We start from the raw sequence: 22,361 nt of genomic DNA, 5'->3' as shown, positions 1-22,361 counted from the left end.
AAATAGCATCCATGTATTAAGTCACTGCTCTGTAGGCCAGAAGTCCAGGTGGCCCCCGCTAGGTTATCTGTTTGGAGTCTCATAAGGCCAAAATTCATGTCGCCTGGGTAGGCTCTTTCTGGAGGCTGTGGGGAAGAATCTGCTTCCAAGTTCATTCAGGCTGTTGGCAGAATTCAGTTCCAGTGGCTGCAGGACTGAGGTTCTTGTTTCTTGGCTGGCTGTCACTGGGGTCTCCCTCGAGTCTGTAAAGCCATCCGCATTGCTTCTCCTGTGGTTCCTCCATCTTCAAATCAGCAATGGTATATCAAGCCCTTCTCATGCCTCAAGTCTCTCACTTATTCTTCTATCACCAGCCAGATACAATGCCTGCTTTCACAGGGCTCATGTGATTAGATAAGACCCACCTGGATAATGTCCATTTGCCATATAATCATGGGAGTTAGACCATGGGGTGAAGGTCATGGGGCCATCCTAAAATCTACTTATCTCACTTTCTCTCCTTAGTTCAAATGTTAACCCCTCCATGAAGCCTTCTTGGTCTCTTCACTCAGAATTAACAGCTCTCCTAGAGCTTCACTGACTCTTGACTAGACCTCTTATGATGTATTAATGAGGTATTTGAGAGTAGGAACTGTATGTTTCTCATCTTTGTATCTTCTATTGCACCAATGCCCATCACTTAGTAGGTATTCAATAAACATCTATTGAAAGAAAGGAAGGAAGGAGGGAGGGAGGGAAGGAATGAAGGAGTCAAGGAAGGAGTCAAGGAAGGAAGGGAAGAGAAAGAGGCTACCGAGACCCAAGACATAATGATAAGGACCTGAAAGGTCATCTGGTTTGAAGGGTCACATTTCTGTAAAGATATTGAGGGTACTTGAGGTCAATCCATTTTCTCTTTCCTTCCTTCCTTCCTTCTTTCCTTCCTTCCTTCCTTCCTTCCTTCCTTCCTTCCTTCCTTCCTTCCTTCCTTCCCTCCCTCCCTCCCTCCTTCCCTCCCTCCCTCTTTCTTTCTTCCTTCCTTTCTTTCTTTCTTTCTTTTTTTTTTTTTTTTTTTTTGAGACAGAGTCTCGCTCTGTCGCCCAGGCTGGAGTGCAGTGGCGCGATCTCGGCTCACTGCAAGCTCCGCCTCCTGGGTTCACGCCATTCTCCTGCCTCAGCCTCCTGAGTAGCTGGGACTACAGGTGCCCGCCACCGCGCCCGGCTAATTTTTTGTATTTTTAGTAGAGACGGGGTTTCACCGTGGTCTCGATCTCCTGACCTTGTGATTCGCCCGCCTCGGCCTCCCAAAGTGCTGGGATTACAGGCGTGAGCCACTGCACCCGGCCTCTTTCTTTCTTTCTTTCTTTCTTTCTTTCTTTCTTTCTTTCTTTCTTTCTTTCTTTCTTTCTTTCTCTCTCTCTTTCTTTCTTTCTGTCTTTCTCTCTCTCTCTCTCTCCTTTCTTTCTTTCTTTTTGACAGAGTCTCTCTCTGTCACTCAAGCTGGAGTGCAATGGTGCGATCTCAGCTCACTGTAACCTCTGCCTCCCGAGTTCAAGCAATTCTCCTGCCTCAGCCTCCCAAGTACCTGTGATTACAGGCACCCGCCCCCATGCCAGGCTAATTTTTTTTTATTTAGTGGATACAGGCAATCTTTCACCATGTTAGCCAGGCTGGTCTTGAACTCCTCACCTCAGGTGATTACCTGCCTCGGCCTCCCAAAGTGCTGGGATTACAGGCGTGAACCACTGCACCTGGCCTCAATCCATTTTCTTAAGCTGCTTCCTCCTCCTCCTCCTCCTCCTTCTCCTCTTTCTTCCTCTTCAAACTTGATTTGAAAAAGTTTCAGACTTGGCACTTATTGCTTACCACTCTCAGAGGCAGTACTACTCCCAAGAACTAATGTTTTATAACTTTGTTTCCCAGCAAAGTGCATGATCAATTCAAAAGAGCCAATTCAAGAGGTTTGTCCTCAATAGGTAAGCCCAGTGGTCATTCCTTCTCTCACAGGGCAGATGACAATAGGACAGGCCATGAAGGACAAATTCTGGAGGTATGGGAATGTTTTCAGTTTCAGGCAGATATGAACCAGGCGAGATCCCTGAGTTTAGCACCAAGGTTTTGAGGGGGATGAGAAGAGTCCAACCCTTTTCTATTTGGAAAAATCATACATTTTGATGATAGGTTGTTAGATTTCTTGCCTTTATGCCATCAACTGAGGAGTCGGGGCAATGATCCTATTAATACAATCCTTCTCTTTCTTTAGTAATAAGGCATGGCTAGACGCACTCCTTCAGATAAGGCAAGTAGCACCAATCAAGTGGCCCAGCTGGGCCCCATGTGCAGCCCCTCTTGGAGGAGTTCTGAGCTGACCCTTGCTGGTTCTTTTCTCATGTTTCCAGTTTCTGCTTCTTCCTACCCCAGATCCAGGTACGAAAATGGAGATGGGTGACCTAGATAGGGAAGTACATTCTTTTCATGCATCAACATTTTTTAAAAAGTAATATGTGTATATGGTAAAAAGCCAAGTGAAACAGAAAGATGAGATGAAAAGTAAAAATCTCCCTCAACACATCCCTCACCTGACCCATGTTTCTCTCTCTAAAGCCCATCAGTGTTGATAGTTTCTTACATCTTTTTCTTTAAAAAAAAAAAAATGTATCGTGCCTGCATTTTAAACTCAATCATAATACCTCTGCAGCTAGTACATGGTTTAATTGGAGGCTTATTTCCGCAAAGATCATGTTCTCTCCTCTGAACTATTAAGTCAATTTAGAAGCATTTAGAAAAGCTATTTTTCAAGCAAATTAAAGTATTGAACCTGTTTACAGTTCATCCAAGACAAAGACGAAATGTTATTTTAACTCCCCCAAGATAGCAGCTTCCTCTCCCTCCAGCCCATGAGCCTTTCTCGATTCCCAGTTCACCTTTCTCCTGCCCAGGTAAAAGCAGTTAAGACATTTAAAAAGACATATTTGCAAAGGCATATCAGTATCTCCCCCACAGAAGATAAAGTGGACGCAAAAATCTCCTCAGCACATTCTCAGTCTGTCCTGATTTCAGTCCCTGTTGAGGGTGATAAGTTTTCTGTTTATAAATAAAACTTCAGCAGAAGCAAATGGGTCTAATGCTAGGTACAACTGGACTGAGAAAGACCTTAATTCAAAGACATATCTTTTTTTTTTTTTTTTGAGACAGGGTCTTGCTCTGTTGTCCAGGCTGGAGTACAGTGGTGTGAACACAACTCACTGCAGCCTCCACCCCTTGGGCTCAAGTGATCCTCCTACCTCAGCCTCCTGGGTAGCTGGGAGTACAGGCACCACCATGCCCGGCTAATTTCTGTATTTTTTGTAGAGATGGGATCCCACTATATTGTCCAGGCTGGTCTCGAACTCCTGGGTTCAAGCAACCCACCTGCCTTGGCCTCCCAAAGTCCTGGGGTTACAGGTGTGAGCCACTGTGCCCAGCCTCAGAGACATATCCCAAGAGAGATCTACTCATCTAGATATTGGGGCAATCTTGGGCAAAATTCTCCATCTACTTATGACTACTTACTTCCAGGATCTTTTCCATTCCCAGTCTCATTATCTATACATCTTTGCTCTGTTTATAGCCTCATGAGTCCTCCCAACTCTCTTATTCTCTAAACTAGCTTTCAGGCAGAATCTAAAATTCATTTAGGTACAAAGTCATGTATAAAACCTAAAGCAGTGTCTCCAAAAGTATGAGCAATGGAAAAATTTCCCACTTGATGCTTCAAGGTATACTTCCAATAGGTTTGGAAAACCCCACACACTATGTCTCTTGCTTGAAGTGTTCCGATACAGATTTGCTCATGGAAGACCCTGAGAAGTCCTGTATTGAAGAAATCTACTTAATATTGGTTCATCCATTCTTTCAAATATTTACAGAGTTCTTACAGTGTGCCGGGGTTATTCTAGACACCAGACCGATGGCAATAAATGAGATCTATATGGTTTTTAATTTAAATTGGAAGAGCAGATAATGCACAATTACAACTCATAGTTTCAAATAGTGTTAAAGACTGCCATAAAGAGTGATATGGTAAGGGTGTCTACCTTAGATGGAGTGGGCAGGAAAGACCCTCTCTGGGATGTGACATCTGAGCAGAAACCTGAATGACAAGAGGAGGCCAGTTATGTGAAGATCTGGGAAGAGCATCCCAGGTGGAGGGACTGGCATATGCAAAGGTGCTGAAGCTCAAGTAAACTTTTGCATGTTTGGTGAGACCTGAGAGGTAGGAAGGGGTGAGATCAAACAGGACTTTGTGGGCTACCGCAAGGTATTTACTTTCTCTATAATAAAATTTCCCAATCTTTTTGATCATGTAACTTTATTTCTGTTATGGAAGTATTTATTAACATCCCATAGAGCTAGTATGCTGTGGAACACAGTTTGCCAAACCAGAGTCAGCAGTATTATCCCTCTCCAAATGTTCGTATCCTCTTGAAGGAATTTGTGCTCTAACGGAGTCAAGCTCTGAAGCTAAATTGCAGACTTCATCTAGCAGATGGGAGAGTATTGTCTTTTCTTTCTTTCTTTCTTTCTTTTTTTTTTTTTTTTTTTTTTTGATTTTTTAAATTCTGAATCACAAAACATGCCTGGGTGGGTCAAAGGTTATTTTAAAACTTTATAAAAGGCTATTTATGTAGATAACTGTTTTCATAAGTTTTAAATATTTTAATGCCAATTTGCTTCTTGACTGTTGGCTTTTTTTATTACATAAGTTCGCAAGTCACTATGGCTGAATGACAGAAAAAGAGGAAGGAGGACAAACAAATTAAGAGTCCTCTGTGTGGGTAAAAGAAGAGCAGGGGAGACTGAAAGTTTTCAGCCATTATCATGGAGTTAAAGATAAAGGCCAGTCATTCCTTATGCTCACTGAAGGACCTAAGTGAACAGGGATGGGCCTCCTAAAAGGAATTGAAATAAGCAATTGGGAAGACCCTCAGGACTAGCAGAAGAACGTGGGACTGTGAGGAATCACTGAAAAAGGGTATCGAAAATTCTGACCCTTCCGCAGCCTTTCAGGATGTGGAAGGGCTTCTCATCTGCCTGGGTAGATTTTAGGTTAACTTCCTAGACTCTCATTTTTTATTCAAACCAGTGGAAGTGACAGTATGAGGGTAGGAATCTGGGTGAAGGACCATTTCAGGCTAGGAAAGTTAACAAGAAATCATTTCACTATGAGAGATAACTCAACTCCTGAAGCAAATTTGTAATAATTAAGATTTTAAAAAGTAGTAACTAACGTATTGAGTGCTTTCCGTATTTCAGGCAACCTTCTAGGTGCTTTTTGTGCATTAATTAATTTAATCTTTATGACACCTCTATGAGGTAGAAAAATATTATCTCTATTATACAGAGGTAAAGTTGGGGATTCAAGTGGTTTAATAACTAGCTCAAGTTCTATAGTTGTTAATTGGCAGGCCTGAGATTTAAACCTAGGTCAGTTTGAGTCCAGAATCATAGATCTTCATTATTATCTTATACTTCCAAAAATGTGGAGGCAAAACGTTGATACTTAACTTGTTGAATTTGAAGGTGATGAAGGGAAAAGGAATCTTTTTATCCTAGGTCTGGATGTAGACTTCTGAACTGAATTTTTTTCTTGTCTTGAGATGAAAAGAACACAAACAGCAGAGCAATAAGAAGACTTGGGTGCTTGTGAGTGGGCAAGATTCCCACAAGAGAAGGCGACCAGGAGTTCACATGAAACATGGAGAGCTTTAGCCTTGGATGACAGGACAGAGCCCGAGGCCTGGGAACCCAGAGAGAGGTCCAGGCATCAGCAAATGCAGTCCGGGTAGGGACACAGCAGAGCACATCTGATTGTGCAGCCTCTGGAGGAAGCATGAGTCTAGGAATGGCCAGGAAGGCCAGCGCATGACAACACAAAGGCCCATGCAGACAATTACCTGGAATAACTGGATGAAAAGTGAAAAGATCTTTAAATAAAAACTTAAAACGATAAGTTGGGTGGACTGGATAATCAAGTCAACCTTAGTGAGAAGAAACGGGAAAGGGATACTGCATATTAATTGTTCCCAGTTCACATCCGCCACAGCTATCTGTCTATATGGCTGGCTCCTCAGTATACCTTTTATTTAGCAAGTTCATTATCATTGAATATTGAGACACACACATGATACACAAACAGGTATACTATGATTGCACACACAGTTAAATATGAATATGAATACTGCAATGAAAATCCATGTACCTAGATTAAGAAAGGGAGCACACCAGTACAGCAGAAGCACCCTGCATTTTCTCCTCCAACAGCTCACCATTATCCTAAGCTTTGTATTAATCATCCTCTTTATACTTTTGCCATCTGTGTGATTGAGTTTTAGACTAGTAAATTTCCTCAGTGTCTTTGAACTTGTACTTTTCCAGCCCTAAAACTGTCTATGGTCTCTGGGGATGCATGTGAAGAGTAGTGAAATCATGTTTAAGAATATTTGGAAATCATTACTTTCTTATAGCACTGAACACTATTTTGGCTCAGGAGAATTTGTATCCCTAAATACTAGACTCTCTAATCTTTCCTGTTTTTAACATTAAATAAATGAAACCATTCTGTGTATATTCCATCACTTGCCTCTTTTCTCAGTTTTATGTTTGTGAGATTCACCCATGTGGATGTGAGTTGTTGTTCTTTCATTTTCCACTGCCATATTCCATTTCGGAACACACCACAACTTATCTATTCATTATTCCATTGACGAATATATTTTTAAGGTTTTTGGCTATTATAAACAATTTTTAAGTGAACGTTGTGTACCTGTCTCTTGGTGCATGTGAACAACAGGTTTCTCCAGAGTACATAACTAGGAGTGAAATTTTTGGGTTATAAGGTCTGAGCACACTAAACTTCACTAGGCAGAGATAAGCTGTTCTTTATGGTGGGTCCAATTGACCTACCAGATGAGAGTTACGACTGCCTCACATCTCTGCTAAAACTTGAGTTGACTGACTTTTCAACTTGGGAGATGTGAAATGATATCTTGTTGTGGTTTTAATTTGCATTTCCCTGATTACTAATGAGGACTTTTGCCCCTCATATGTTTATGGACCATTTGTTTTTCCTTTACTGTGAAATGCCTACTCAAATCTTCTGCTCATCTTTTTATGTAATAATTTATATTTTTATGATTGACTCATAGCCATCCTTTATATATCTTTGGTATTGATCTGTTGTTGGCTAACCATGTGGCAATTATCTTGTTTCACTCTTTGGCTTATCTTTTCACTATTTTTTTTTTTTTTTTTTTGAGACAAAGTCTCACTCCACTCACTCTGTCAGCCAGGCTGGAGTGCAGTGTCACAGTGACGATCTCAGCTCACTGAAACCTCTGCCTCCCAGTTCAAATGGTTCTCTTGCCTCAGCCTCCTGAATAGCTAGGATTTACAGGTGCCCGCTACCATGCCAGGCTTATTTTTGTATTTTTAATAAAGATGGGATTTCACCATGTTGGCCAGGCTGGTCTCAAACTCCTGACCTCAAGTGATCTGCCTGCCCCGGCCTCCCAAACTGTTGGGATTACAGGTGTGAGCCACTGCGCCTGGCCATTGTCTTTTTATAGCAGAGATTCTCCACTGTGATATAGTCAAATTGGTTAGTCTTTCAGTTTACTCCTTTTCTTTCTTGCTTGAGAAATCCCCCTTTTAAAGCACTCAATAAATTTTTATTTTAGAATAGTTTAAGATTCATAGACAAGTTGAGGCCATGCCTCAACTGCTGGCTCATGCCTGGAATCCCAACACTTTGGGAGACTGAAGTGGGTGGACTGTGTGAGCCCAGGAATTTGAGATCAGCCTGGGCAACATAGAAAGACACTGTTTCTGAAAAAAAAAAAAAAAGTTACAAGAGTATTAAAGATAGTTCTTATATACACTTCACACCTAGTTTCCCCTGTTGTTACATCTTACATCATGATGGTGCATTTGTGACAACTAGTGACCAAATATTGCTATATGATTATTATCTGAAGTCCCTGCTTTATTTGCATTTCTTTAGCTTTCCTGTTTTAGAATCCCATCCAGGACACCACATTATATTAGCCATCACATCTCCTTCGGCTCCTCTAGACTGTGACGGTTTCTCAAACTTTCCATGTTTTTTATGATCTTGGCAGTTTTGAGGAGGACTGGTCAGGTATTGTTTAGAATGTCCTTCGACTTGGGTTTGTCTGATCTCTTTTTCTCATAGTTACACAGGAAGTATGTGTTTTAGGGAAGAAGACTACAGAGGTAAATTGTCATTTTCATCATATCATATCAAAGGTATATGCTATTAATGTTAACTTATCACCAATAATGTTCACCTTGACCACCTGGCTGAGGTAGTGTTTGCTACTTCTCCTCGCTATAAAGTTACATTTCTCACCCTTTTCCATACTGTGCTTGTAAAAGGAAATAACAGCATGCACACCACACTTTCAGAGTAGGAAATGATGCTCCACCTCCTTGAGTGGGTTGGTATCTATGTAAGCTGTTTGAAATTCTCCTATAGAGGGGATTTATCTAATCTCCCCTACTCATTTGCTCATTCAGTCACTAACTGATATTTATTTGGGTTTATCATGAATATTGATTTACGAAACATGGGTGGTAGAAGCAAGTTTTCACTATTGGAGAGGGAGGTTACAGAAAAGCAAGAAAACAAGGCTAGAATGAACCTTGGGGTTCTGGATGACAGTTAAAAACATTAATATGCACTCATGAACTATGTTGCCCAGGTTGGTCTCAAAATCCTGAGTTCAAGTGATCCTTCCACTTTTGCCTCCCAAAGTGCTGGGATTACAGGTATGAGGCACCAAGCACAACCCTTTAACTTTTTCTTTTTTTCTGAGACAGAGTCTCACTCTGTCATGCAAGCTGTAGTGCAGTGGCATGATTTTGGCTTACTGCAGCCTCAACCTCCCAAGCTCAAGTTATCCTCCCACCTCAGCCTCCCAAGTAGCTGGGACCACAGGCGTGCACCACCACACCTGGCTAATTTTTGTATGTTTTGTAAAGATGGAGTTTCACCATGTTGCCCAGGCTGGTCTCGAAATCCTGGGCTCAAGCGATCCGCCTACCTCAGCCTCCCACAGTGCTAGGTTTATAGGCATGAGCCACTGCACCTGGCCCTAACTTTTAAAAATAGGATGCTTAGCATATTAATTTTGAACTTTAAAAAAAATTAATGTAAACATTCGCAACTGTAGCACGTGGACTCTAAAGCCTGATTTCCTGAGTCCAATTCCTAGCTCTGCTACTTCTAGCTGTGTGACTTCAGTTAGCTTTTTTGTGCTTCAGTTTCCTCATATATACCTGCCTCAAGGGTTGTTATGAAAATTAAGGCTGGGTGTGGTGGCTCATGCCAGTGGTCCCAGCGCTTTTGGAGGCTTAGGTGGGTGGATCACTTGAGCTCAGAATTTCGAGACTAGCCTGGGCAACATGGCAAAACTCTGTTCTACAAAAATACAAAAATTAGCCAGGCATGGTGGCACATGCCTGTAGAGGCTGAGGTGGGAAGATCGTTTGAGCCCGGGGGAGTTTAGGTTGCAATGAGCTATGATCACTGCACTCTAGCCCAGGTAACAGAGTGAGACCCCATTTCAAAAAAGAAAACTTAAATGAGTAAAACATGGAGAGTACATAAAACAATGTCCGCCACATAGTAAATGCTAAGCAAGTGTTAGTATTATACACATCCCTATAAGCACCATTTTAGTTGCATCCATAAATTTCAATATATAGTATTGTTATTATTATATTCTGAGTATTTTCTCTTTTACTCTATAGTTTATTCTTCAGAAATACATTTAAAATTTCTGGTTGGAAAGGGTTTTTCCTGGACTCTTTATTATTGACTATTGTGATGTTCATCAGTATTTCCAGTTCTCCTCCCTTCCTGGACCTATGAAAGGGTTACTCACTGACCCCTGAAGTTAGTTATGGCTAAGCGACTTACTCTGATCAATTAAATACATACAATTAAATGCTTTCACTACAGCATGTGATCTTCCATGCTCTTTCCCTTTCCACAGGGATTGGGGAAATACATGTTGACATGCAAGTGCCAGCAGCTCAGACTAGGCTAGAACACTGAGAACCAGCTGGAGAGCAGCTGCCCTGGAGGGCTGTCTGCATGTTGAGCAACGTATAAACCTCTGTTGTGTCAATCAAGCTACTCAAGTTTTGATGTTATTACCACAGCATCACCTCACCTATCCTGTTTGACATTATTTCTTTTTAGGTAAATTGGGGTCTAAGGATACAGTCAGGATGAAAGCAATCCTTTAAATTTGTTGAGAATAGCTTTATGGCGAAACATGTGGCCAATTTTCCTAAACATTTACACACATTCTATGTAGGGTTTGAAAAGAATGTTCTCTAATTTTTGTATGTTATGTTCCCTACATGAATATTAAATCAAGCTTGTTAATTGTCTTTTCTATCCTCACTCATTTTTTGTTCCCTTAATCTGTCACTTCTCTAGAGTTGTGTGTTAAAATCACTCATTATAATATTGAATTTCTCCTGTTATCATACTGTCACTTTGCCCCATACTTTTAATACTGTGTTATTAAACGTATACAAATTTAGAATTATTTTAGTTTCCTGGTTAATTGACTTAATAACATGTATTTGAAATTTAAAAAACCCAATCTATCTTCATTCTTTAATAGAACATTTACTTAATTATAATTTATTATATTTATTGACATATTTTGATTTATTGCTACCACCATCTTAAGTGCTTTGTCTTTTCTATTTTTCTTTAAATATACCTTCATTGACCTCTTTTTTTCCCCTTTACTTGGTTTGAAATTATATACTCTACATGTATTTGTTTGTTTCTTTGTTTGTTTGTTTGAGACTGAGTCTTGCTCTATCCCCCAGGCTGGAGTGCAGTGGCATGATCTTGGCTCACTGCAACCTCCACCTCAGCCTCCCAAGTAGTTGGGATTACAGGCACGAGCCACCACACCTGGCTAATTTCTGTATTTTTCAGTAGAGATGGGATTTTGCAATATTGGCCAGGCTGGTCTCAAACTCCTGGCCTCAAGTAATCCACCTGCCTCGGCCTCCCAAAGTGTTGGGATTATAGGCGTTAGCCATCGTGTCCGGCCTCTATATCTATTTGTGATGATTTTCCTAGTTATTTTTATATTCATTCTTACCCTAATAAAGTCTGTAATTAATCAATACCTGCACCTGCCTTCTAAACACTACAGAGATTTTGGAAAACTTTAACACCAATCTGTACAACCCAGATGATTTTAATATCTATTCTTTTAGTTCTAGCCTTTCCTTACCACACATAAATATTGGTTAGGTAAATGCTAACCAATATTAACCATTTAAAACAGTAATTATGACTTTTAAGCAGAAGGAAGATGATCTTAGAATAAAGATATTCGTCATTCCTTCTTGCATGTCAGATGGCCAATCTAAGATCATTTTCCTTCTGCTTAAATTATTTAGAATTTTCTTTAATAAAAACTCCAAAAATTCTTGAGAATTTTCTTTAATATCTGTTAGTTGTAAATGCTCTCAATTTTTATTAGAACATATTTTTGTTAAGCTCTTATTTTTAAAATATAGTCCCCCTAGATATAAAATTCTAAGTTCACAGTCATTTTCTTTTAGCACCTTGAAGATACTGCTATATCCTTCTCTCATGTGGCCCCATTATTGCTGTTGAGAAGTCAGTCATAGTCTATTCACCATTCCTTTGTAGATGATCTTTCTCCTTAGTAGCTTGCTTTTTTTTTTTTTTTTTTTTTTTTTTTTTGAGACAAAGTCTTGCTCTGTCACCAGGCCAGAGTGCAGTGGTGTGATCTCGGCTCACTGCAACCTCCGCCTCCCAGGTTCAAGTGATTCTCCTGCCTCAGTCTCCCAAGCAGCTGGGACTATAGGCATGCACCACCACGCCCAGCTAATTTTTGTATTTTTAGTAGAGACAGGGTTTCATCATGTTGGCCAGGATGGCCTCAATCCCTTGACCTTGTGATCCACATGCCTCAGCCTCCCAAAGTGCTGGGATTACAGGCATGAGCCACTGCACCTGGCTCTCCTTAGTAGCTTTCAGTCTTCTCTTTTTTTCTTTGGTGTTTTGTTTCTCATGATGTTCCCAGATTTGAATTTCTCTTTATTCATTTTGTTGGATTCACTGTGCTTCCTAAAGCTAAAGATTCATGTTTTCCACAATTTCAGAAATATCTGAGTTATTGTCTTTTTGAATATTACCTCTTCCTCATTTTTCTATTTCCTTCTGGAACTCTATTTAGGAACAATTCAATTTTCTTACTTTCTCCTCTGTACTCCTTAACCTTTCATATTTCTATGGCTTTGTCTTTTTGGTCTACATTCTAGACAATTTTTTCTGCTCTAGCTTTCAGCTTACTAATTTTTTCCTCAGCTATGTCTAATCTGCTGTTTAATCTACCCACTGAGTTTTAAGATTCACCCCTGGCTGGGCACAGTGGCTCATGCCTGTAATCCTAGCACTTTGGGAGGCCGAGACAGGCGGATCATGAGGTCAGGAGATCGAGACCATCCTGGCTAAACAGTGAAACCCTTTCTCTACTAAAAATACAAAGAATTACCCGGGTGTGGTGGCGGGTGCCTGTAGTCCTGGCTACTCGGGAGGCTGAGGCAGGAGAATGGTGTGAACCCGGGAGGTGGAGGTTGCAGTGAGCCGAGATCGCACCACTGCACTCCAGCCTGGGTGACAGACGGAGATTCTGTCTCAAACAAAACAAAACAAAACAAAAAGATTCAACCCTTATTACTTTTTATTTCTAGAAATCCTTTTTGGTTCTTTTCCGAGTCTTCTTGGTGATCTATATAATCTCTTGTTATCTGCCCATTTTTGGGACTTCTCTTTTATTTCTTTAAACCTATTAAAATTAGTTACTTTATATTATATCTGAGAATTTAAATATCTGAATCTTTTGTGGGCTTGTTTCTGCTGAATCTTACTCATTGTGCTTTATTTTCACGTGTTTTGTGACTTTGACTGTGAGCTGTAATTATCTGCGAAATTTCATCTGTGGCAAATCTTTGAATACTGGGGTGATGTCCTGCAGAGATTTATTTTTGTATTTATTTTGTAGAGATGGAGTCTCACCTTATTTCCCAGGCTGGTCTTGAACTCCTAGGCTCAAGCAGTCCTCCCACCTCAGCCTCCTAAAGTGCTGGAACTACAGGCATGAGCTACTGTGCCTGGCCAGAGAAGATTTATATTTGATTCCACTAGTTATCTGAGTAGTAATAACCTGGGATCATTTTAAATTAAATTTTATGTTTGAGATTGTTTTTTTTTTTTCTTTAATCACATAGCATATAAATTTGGACTGCAAATCGGACAGACACCTTGTGGCTGTGAATTTTAAGGGGACATTTATTAGTTTTCCAACCATCTGGAATGGCCCAGCCCAGTTTCCCTGCTGTCCTCTTCTTTGTGCAGGTTTATTTCTCATTCTCCTTACACAGAGAGTCCTGGAGCCCAGCTTATGCAGATTGATCTTTATCTCCCGTCCCCATGCCCTGCAAAGCCATTAAAGTGAAAGAAAGCTCAAGGTTCCCAGGGTTCTACAGGAACTCACCAGGTGAAGGTGAACTTTGGTCCTGGATTACCGACCTGTCTTCCTGTTTTCGCTTCATTTTGAGTTCTGCAGATTTCTTTCTTTGGTGCCAGCCTGGTGATAAATTTAAGCTTTTAGAAAATTATTGCTTCAATTGGGAGGATCACTCAGGGTGCCTAATCCACTCTACTATTAGAAATGAAACATCTTCTTCAAAGCTGAGTTTAAGATGAAGGTAATGCTATCTTGACACATCTTTGTCAGTTGTTCTGGTTCCAACACCATTTGACCCTAAATGCCCTCTACTTAAAGGGTGTATGCTGTTTGGGAGAAAGAAACATGGCAATAAATCCTTAATTACTACAGATTAAATGTCAACGGATCATCTAATGCAGTAAGATAACAAGAGATTAGAGGGAGACTACTAGTAACCACAAAGCAAGAATTGTGTCTCCTCACATTCAGAGCTTTGATAAGGAAGTAAACCAGCTGTAGGCACCAAATCAGCCTTTCTATTGGCCCAGATTGCACTGCTACAACCGACAGTGTAGACCGTATCAGTCCAAAGTTTAAGACTCCTGGAATGGGGGGAAAGATCGGTAAGGGAAAGGAGATGTCAAGACTCTTGATTCTCTAGGGCTTCAGCCCTAAATATGGCAGAAATGATTGAATTTCTTCAATTGTCTCCAAGAAGCAACAGTGGGAATTGTGACATTGCCTCTGGGATTCACTTGTAATTCCTATCAAGATTAAGCATAAGATTCCTGGGAAGAAGAAAAGAGGACAGGGAACTGGGATATCATTGAGATTACTTCAAAGATATAGAAAAAAGATTCAGAGGCCAGGCATGGTGGCTCATGCCTGTAATCCCAGCACTTTGGAAGGCCAAGGCAGGAGGATCGCTTGAGATCAGGGGTTTGAGAACAACCTGGGCAACATGGTGAAACTCTGTCTCTACAAATAAATACAAAAAGTTAGCTGAGTGTGGTGATGCACACCTGTAGTCCCAGCTACTCGGGAGGCTGAGCTGGGAGGATTGCTTGAGTCTGGGAAGTCGAAGCTGCAGTGAGCTGAGATCACACCACTGTACTCAGCCTGGGAGACAGAGTGGGACCCTGTCTTGAAAAGAAAGAGAAAAGATTCAGTTGTTGTGATGCATTGTTCTAGGTCCAGCACATGACCCAGAATCTCCATCCTAGCACTGCCAGGAATCGACAGTGGGTGTTTTCATGTCTGGGCACCTGAACTACTTGTTTAAATGTTCTTTCTCACCCCTCTTCACCTAGGTTTTAGGTTTCACTGCAGGGAAAGAAAGGGAGAATGTCAGGGACAGTACTGGAAACTGGGATGTTGACCTCTTACCTGAGCAGGTCCAAGTCATAGACTCATTGACCATCAGCTCTCCATGGCCCTTAAGCTCCACCACTCAACAGACGAGGATCCTGCTGATGAATAAGGAGCAGAGGTAAAGGAGGTGAATGGGGGAGCAGAGGGAGGATGGAAGAGGGCTCTAAGAGGGAGAACTTGGCTTGTGTGCATAGAGCAGAAGGATGGGGAGAGGGAGTTAAAAGGGTAAAATGGTCAACTGAGATGAGGCCCGTGAAGAAGGGATGAAAACCCTCTTCATCACGTTCTTTGGCCTCTTCAACACATTCTTCCTGGACTTGGTAGTGGCCACTCAGAGTTCTGCCTGCTGAGGTTCCAGGAACCCCAACTGAGGGGCAGCTCTCCTGGAAATAGGGGTTGACGGGAGGTCTATGGTGGTGGCCAGGTGAAGAATTGAAAGGCTCCTCTCCTAATGACCCAAAAGTGGCCAACACACCCTCTCCTGCAGATACCATGGCCAGGAGAGCCTGTCCTGTTTGTATGTCTGGTTTAATCTGATCAAAGACCTGTGGCATTAGACCCTCGGTAATCCCAGACCCAGAGCACCATTTGAATTCTACTTGGATCTTGTCTTAGACTCTACTTAAATAAGCTAGGTAGGTCAAAGAATTTAGCTTCTCAGCCTTCAGTTTCTTCAGCTGTCCTGAAAAGGATCTTGACCACCAAATAGTGTATGGAGCCCTTGTTACACATACAGCACTGTCTTAGGCACTGGTGGATACAAAGACACAGTGCTCACCCTAAAGGAGCTTCTGACCCAGCTGTCGCTATGCCATCCATCACCCAGGGGTCATCTTTGCAGGGGACGGCCCAGCTCCTCATGCTGCCCCTGTGGGGAGGGTCACTCTGAACATCACTTTCCCCATTCTGTAAAATGAGAGGAATAAAATTCCTCTCCACATTGTAGAGTCAGTCTCTCGAGAATACTTCATAGACTAGATTATTTTAAGTGAGCTTTTAATGGAACTATCACACACAGAGAGAAAAGTGCACAAATGCTAAGTGTAGAACACGGTGGTGAATTATCATAAAGTCAACACATGTAGGTGTCCACTACAGCTCAACAAATGGAACATGGTAGAATGTGACCACTGCTGTGGAATCCCCCTCCTATTCTCTCCTAGTCATTATCTCTGGCCTCCTTCCCAGAAGTAAGCACTCTTCTGGCTTCTAACCCCAGAGATTCAGAGACTAGATTTTAAACCGAACAACCTGTAAAATAATATGAGTCGGTAGATGCCAAGCAGGGCACTGTCACAGAGAATTGTGATTCTAATTTCCTGAGATCCACTTTATTCTGGGGCTGCAGATCCACGGCAGATGTTTCTGGGAGCACTTTGGGAAGTTGTGAGGCATCCTCCCAAATAATTTGAGCATCTATTGCAAGAGCCGGAAGGCCAGACTGCAGCGTGGAGAGTTAATCCAGGTGTACGGCATTGTGGATATCAGCATCCTGCCTTCCACGATAATCCACAAATGCTACCTGGATCTGCTCACGCCACCAGGGCATCGTCAGGCCCTCCTCACGTCCCTGGTGTGCTCATTAGCTTGCTGCATGGAGCTGCTTAAAGAATTGATGTACCTTTTGGTGGAAGTGGACAATAGAAGTGTAGACGTCTTCACTATGATAGGTGTAAGCTGTAGCAAACTGGCCAGCAAACTGGCTCTGGTACCAAACAGAAGGACTCCTGGAGCTGCCTGAGAGGGGGCCTTCTTAAGAAGGAAGCAGCCTGGACCTTTGCTAACTGCATTGATCCTAGCAGCCTCCTCACGTGATTTTTAAAGTACCAATTGCTGCTTATAAATGGCTTTCAAAAAGCAATCTGAATACAATCTTTAGTTGAAAGAAAACACAATTTTTCTGCAGTACAAACCACATTTCACATATCCTCAAGCCTTCACCTTCATCTTTGCCCTCAAAAAGGGACTATAAATCCCATGCATAACCCAGGCGTGGTGGCTCATGCTGGTAATCCCAGGACTTTGGGAGGCCAAAGCAGGTGGATTGCTTGAGCCCAGGAGTTCGAGACCAGCCTGTGCAACATAGTGAGACTCCATCTCTCTAAACAACAACAAAAACGCCATTCACCTTTTGTAATCAAGAGATAAGGCCCCCAAAGGACAGAGTTCTTCCTGGATATGGAATACAGTTGGCATAAAGCACAAAACATTATCTTAAATGCTTTACTCTAAAATTTCAAATACTCCTGACTGGGTAGCCCTGGTGCAAACAGCTCCCACTGTTGGGTCTGACTCTGTGCCCCCATACAGCAATGGGCAACCCAGATCTCAGAGAGTTTGCAGACCTCCTGAGATACACAGTAGCCATGCCCTTGGCAATTCTTTCCAGTTAATTCTCTTCTAGATCTTGTGAGATGGATTTGCCGCCCTTTTCCTACTTATCAAAAGAGGAAGTGGCCTGTTGGAGGCAATCAGTAAAGGCTTCATAATGCCAATATCTCATAAGACCCTAGGGTCTGGAGGTCACCGGTTCTCTCAGCTGATCAGAGCCGCCCACCTCAAGTCAAGGACCTCCAAGAAATTAGGCTACGTCTGAAATATTTTGGGCAAAGGGCAAAAATAAATTGGGTCTGTGTATCAGAGGCAAAGCCATTTTAAGAATACGTGACAGTATAGCAGATAGACCTACAGATATTTAAAAACATCACAGTCAGGCCAAGCACTCCCTTTCCTTTTACCTCTCATATCCCCTTCCTTTGTTCCCTCCTTCCACCCTAATCAGAGAGATGTGAAGTAATATATTGTTGAAACTCCAGGGGCCATGACAGTTTTAAGGGGCTTTGCTAATTATTACGTAGAATACTTACTATGCACCAGGCACAGTGCTAAAGGCTTTATATAGGCTATTTCACTTAATCTCTTCAACAACCTTATGAAGTCAGCAACTCTATGACTATTTTTATCCCCATTTTACTGATGGCAAAACTGATGTTCAGAGAGATCAAATAATTTGCCCAACATCATTCAACCAATCAGAAGCAGTCCAAGCCCAAGCTCTTTACCACTACACTATAAACTTGACTTGCTGCCCCCACTCTCCCTGTAGTTTAAATCCCTGGAGCCTTGCAGAAATGTGATAGGGAAGGCTGGGTGTGGTGTCTCACACCTGTAATCCCAGCACTTTGGGAGGCCGAGGCAGGTGGATCATTTGATGTCAGGAGTTTGAGATCAGCCTGGCCAACATGATGAAACTCCATCTCTACTAAAAATACAAAAAAAAAAAAAAAAAAAAATTACCTGGGTGTGGTGGCACATGTCTGTAATCCCAGCTACTAGCGGAGGCTGAGGCAGGAGAATCGCTGAACCTGGAGACAGAAGTTGTAGTGAGCTGAGATCATGCCACCGCGCTCCAGCCTGGGCAACAGAACGAGACTCTGTCTCAAAAAAAAAAAAAAAAAAAAAAAAAAAACGGTGGACAGAGACATTGTCAGGTACATGGAGATTACCAATCCAATTCCTTTCTATTTCAAATGTAGGGATATTTCAAACCCAAGTGTAGATAGGCCCAGCTAAACACAAGGCCCCTAGCCAGACTATACTAAATACAGAAGCTACAGCTCCTAGAGTGAGACTTTCCAGAGAGGAAGAGAATGCAATGTGGTGTCTCTGAGCCAGTCTGTCTAGTTCTTGTTCCTAAGATGAATGTTTCCATGGAATTGAAGCCACTCATTACTGTTGATGATGAATCTCACCCTGTGTAGTGTGACTTCAGATATTAACTAATGATAGTACTTTGAAAATAATATTCATATATGGGATCACATTTTTTTTTTGCAATAGGGTTTTTAAATTAAAAACATTTACAGACAACTTCTTGGCTGTTGGACACATGGATGATAACAAAGCAACACACCCCCACTATCATGCAGTCCAGAGCAAATCCAGCTGGAAGTGGAGGTGGGCACCCGAAACAACAGTTTTAACAATGGCAACATTTTTAACGACACAGGACAATGAGGCAAACACAACCAAAAGGGCAGCCATGCTTGGTAGTACGTTTGTCTCAGGCCAGAGGTCAAAGGCAAAGGAGAAGGGCTGTCAACAGCCACATCTTTCTGGAGTTGGGGCCCCAGGGGAGAGTTGTTTAACGCATTCCTGGGCTGCTTACGGAATGTCCTTCCTGTTCTTCTGGAGAAACAAGCAGGCATGCCCAAGATGAGGCTTGTGGGGCTTCTGCTCATTGCTGTGAAGGAGGTCATTGCCCAATCGTCTTCCCCGAAAACTTTCCTCTGGGGATGGGGAGCTTATTTCAAAAATAATCAGCTTTTCTCTACTGACCTATTCAACTGCAATGTGACACTAACTCCATTTTCACCTGCTCCCAAGATACGGACTCCCATGCCATGGAGCCCCTCCATTTATCTCCACCCCTGGGGTCCTCCACAAGACACTCTTCCCCAGAAGAGCAGAATAAGAATTCCCCAAAGGCATTGGGAATGAGGCTTGCTTCATCTCCCTACAAGAGTAATCTTGGTGGTTGCAAAACCCACAGCCATAGTTAATCATAGATGGGAAAGGACCCTGAGCCTCTAGTCTATTTTGCTGGTCTCTATGGTTGGGGTTGGGGCTTGGAGAAGAGTCATCATTGTTTGCTTGGATTTGGACAGGAGCCCAGCAAATACCTAGGAGCCTGGGAGAGAGTTCTGAGCTGTGTTTGGTTGGAGGTGCAGGTGGGAGTTTAAACCTTTCTCTGTTCGGCCTCTAGGGCTCTACTTTACCATGCCAGCAGACACTGTGTGCGGGCCAGCAGGCTGGCAGCCTGGGGCTCGAAGATGTGGGAGCAGGTGGGAAAGACAAATGCCAAAAGCCCCGAGGAAGAAGACATGAGCTGGGCTACTGGGAATGGAGCCCTGGAGCCAGATGGATTTGGAGTGAATAACTGGCGGTGCCCCACTCTTTCTAGGGCAGGCTGGGTCTGTGTGCATTCATTTCTCATGGCATTGCACAGGACTCCTTGGAGCTGTTCTGTTCTGTTCTGTTCTGGAGCAGTCAAGATTTCTGAGGTGCCATAGGCATCTTGAGACTAAATGAACTCCCCAAACCTGGAAAATACTTGAGAGTGGTAATATATCAGTTGAGTAAAGGCCACAAAAGCAAACATTGGGTGGATACATTCTGCCTCAGTGACCTAACCCTGACCATATACTCTTGGAGGTAGAATCACCAGAATCATCATGTATCCCCTGCAGGGTTCTGAGGGTGCTACATGTAAGCCATTGATGGTCTCTCAAATGTATTTCTGTGAATTTTGTGTTCCAGGCTCTAAATGAGGGGGTCCTATGGTGAGAGGGACTTGTTCTGCCATTCAGAAAGGCAAGATTCCATCAATTCCCTGGATGGAGTCTTCTGTCGGTTGGCTACTCAAACAATAAAGTCAGCCTAGCCCATGATCTAGGGCAGGAATTTTTTTTTTTTTTTTTTTTTTTCCAGATAAGGTCTCACTCTGCTGCCCAGGCCTCAAGCATAGTGGCAGGATCATAGCTCACTGCAGCCTTGACCTCCCAGGCTCAAGCGATCCTCCCACTTCAGCCTCTCAAGCAGCTTGGACTACAAGCACACACCACCACGCCTGGATAATTTTTAAAGTTTTTGTAGAGATAGGGTCTCACTATGTTGCTCAGGCTGGTCTCAAACTCCTGGCGTCAAAGTAATCCTTCCACCTCAACCTCCTAAAGTACCGGGATTACAGGCCTGAACCACTGTGCAGGGTAGGATTTTTAATACTATATTTTGGGTCACAACCCATTAATGCATGGTGAAGTAAATTTGGTGGGTCCCAAAAGGAAGGAAGGAAGGAAGGAAGGAAGGAAGGAAGGAAGGAAGGAAGGAAGGAAGGAAGGAAGGAAGGAGGGAGGGAGGGAGGGAGGGAGGGAGGGAGGGAGGGAAGGAAGGAAGGAAGGAAGGAAGAGGAATGAAAGAGGGAAAGAGGGAGGGAGGAAGGAAGGAAAAGAGGATAGAGAAAATAATAGAAAACATTGTAGAACATCTTTTGTAGCAGGAAACTTATATATATTCCTGAGTAAACTAGGTCACAATAAAAACCTATTCTTATTATGGGTTGCAGTTAAAAATTTGAAAACACTGTCCTGGGAAGACCCCTTGATTTGCTTTCATTGCTACAGCTTCTTACATTTATTCATCCTATTTTTACCATCTGGAACATAAATAAGGAGAGTCATCCTTGATCCTTTTCGTCTTAACAAGGGTTAGGAAATATAAAAGAATTAATCTTTCTGAATTTAATGTGTGTTTTTTAAAAATCTCTAAAACAAGGGAACAAACTGAGAAGATGGCCTGGTCCCTTCTGTCTTTCTAACTCCATGCCCATGTCTCTCAGAATGTTCTCTGGGTGTTTACTGAAGAGAGGCTTCCCTTCAGTCCCACTGTGCCCATAACCATAAAATATTTAAGGGGGGAAAATGGCCCTAAAAAGGGAAAAACAAACAGTTAGATGGGAGTGTTCCAGAGAGCGCTCAAAGGGCACATTTTTACCTGCAGAGCAGTCTTTAGGCAGCTCAAAAAACTTCTGTCCATGGGGACAGGGTCTCTGGGAGCCTCACAGGGACAAAGTGACCCACTCAAGCTCTGACACAACAGCAAGAGGTGCAGAGAGCATCCGCCAGCCTCGAGGACAGTGGCCAGGCTGCAGAAAAGGGAAGCCCAGAGATGAGGACAAGCTGCAGTCCTATGGCCTGACTGTAGCCACAACTGCCCAGGCCATCCCCAGGTACCTAGAGCCTGGCAGAGAGGTCAAGAGACCAGGCCCTGCCTTTCTTTGGAGTCTGTGGAATGAAATGCACAGGAATGAAATGAATGAAATGAAATCCTCAGCCTAGTGCCTCTGGAATCTTTCCATCAAAGTCAGATGCACCTGGAAGGACTCTTTTGTTTTTACACAGATTTTTGAGTCTATAGCACTATAGCAGGGTATCTAGCACACCACCAGACTTGGCTAATATTAGCCAAGCAAGTGCTTACTAGATATTCCCTGATGTAATTTGGCAGAGATGAGTACTGACAAAAAACAATCTGTACATCCCAATAAAGACCACTACCCATCCCAGGGATAAGTGAGAATATGAGAAATGTTAACTTCAGGGAAAAGAAAAATTAACGTCTTCTGCACAGGTTCTGGTACGTGGTTTATAGAGAAGTCAAGATAGAGGAATTTAAAACTATTAACTCTGTAGTGCAGGAATGCTGCTTGTCATCAAGGCATCAAGAGAACATGGTGTGGGACAGCAACCTCCCTTTCCAGTTGTATACCTGGCTAGGGAGAAGTAGGGTCCAGAGACAATTATGGATTACAACAGAACACAGGAGAAGTGAATCTCATATGATCTTGCTTTTCTACTTTCACAAAATAACCTT

General features: G+C 42.5%; 1 protein-coding gene and 1 long non-coding RNA gene across 7 annotated transcripts in view; one reads left to right on the top strand and one right to left on the bottom strand.

Moving 5' to 3' along the window:
* Positions 1–22,361, top strand: part of VDR (vitamin D receptor) — a 105,656-nt gene that overhangs the window by 17,524 nt on the left and 65,771 nt on the right. The gene's annotated exons all lie outside the window — the stretch shown is intronic.
* The window catches only part of LOC144332828 (uncharacterized), a 64,058-nt gene that overhangs the window by 5,622 nt on the left and 36,075 nt on the right, over positions 1–22,361 (bottom strand). The window contains exon 2 of the long non-coding RNA XR_013400976.1: positions 7,841–7,905. This is a non-coding gene — a long non-coding RNA (uncharacterized LOC144332828). The remainder of the gene's footprint in view (positions 1–7,840; positions 7,906–22,361) is intronic.

This window comes from Macaca mulatta, chromosome 11 (genome assembly GCF_049350105.2).
Source record: "Macaca mulatta isolate MMU2019108-1 chromosome 11, T2T-MMU8v2.0, whole genome shotgun sequence".
Classification (NCBI taxonomy): domain Eukaryota; kingdom Metazoa; phylum Chordata; class Mammalia; order Primates; family Cercopithecidae; genus Macaca; species Macaca mulatta.
The sequence above is the reverse complement of the archived record's forward strand: the minus strand, read 5'-3'. Positions and strand labels throughout refer to the sequence as shown.